The sequence below is a fragment of the Ipomoea triloba genome, chromosome 16 (genome assembly GCF_003576645.1).
Source record: "Ipomoea triloba cultivar NCNSP0323 chromosome 16, ASM357664v1".
In the NCBI taxonomy this organism is placed as follows: domain Eukaryota; kingdom Viridiplantae; phylum Streptophyta; class Magnoliopsida; order Solanales; family Convolvulaceae; genus Ipomoea; species Ipomoea triloba.
The window spans coordinates 17,545,596-17,546,288 of record NC_044931.1 but is presented as its reverse complement, the minus strand read 5'-3'; positions in this window follow the sequence as shown (position 1 = coordinate 17,546,288).

Below are 693 nucleotides of genomic sequence, written 5' to 3'. Positions count from 1 at the left end.
AAAAAAAAAGAGAAGAGAAACGAATTGTTTAACTCATTTAAATATAAGCAAGCACTGTTTTTAGACAACAAAATATAAACGAACCTAATGAGTGGGTCAATTGTCTTGATTCTATATAACAACAGTACAGTTTGTAGTATTCAAAGAGATTTAAATAAGAATCTCTGCGGAATTGTCACATACCCATATTAGAATTCTGTCTTAAAAAGGACTCACCGATCAATGGATATGTAAAAGTTGGGAAATTTGCACCATCCAGTTCCCTGACAAGTGTTCTGGAATACAGCTCCAACATGTATCTGGGATTGGTTATCTTGTGTTTGTACGCATTAGTCGTGACAAAAAAATTCTTTATGAGGTAAACTCGACCTTCTTTGAATCACTTCGCATACTTTTGAACACAGTCCTTCGAAATATGTATGTGAAGAAATGTGCCCTGATTTTTGAATGCAAACAGCACCTACCTTAACACAATATGTATGCCGTTACTAAACATTTAGGGTGTGTTTGGTTGGTGGGTTTAGGCATAAGGAATAGGTATGAAAGTGATTGTTTGAGTTTGGTTGATAGGTTTTGTAAATGCTACTATGAGTTTGGAATACCTCATTAATGACAAAACCCATACCCTTATTAAATAAGGGTTTCATCTCCCTTCCCCCCTTTCTCCCTCAACTATTAATAATCATTCTCATT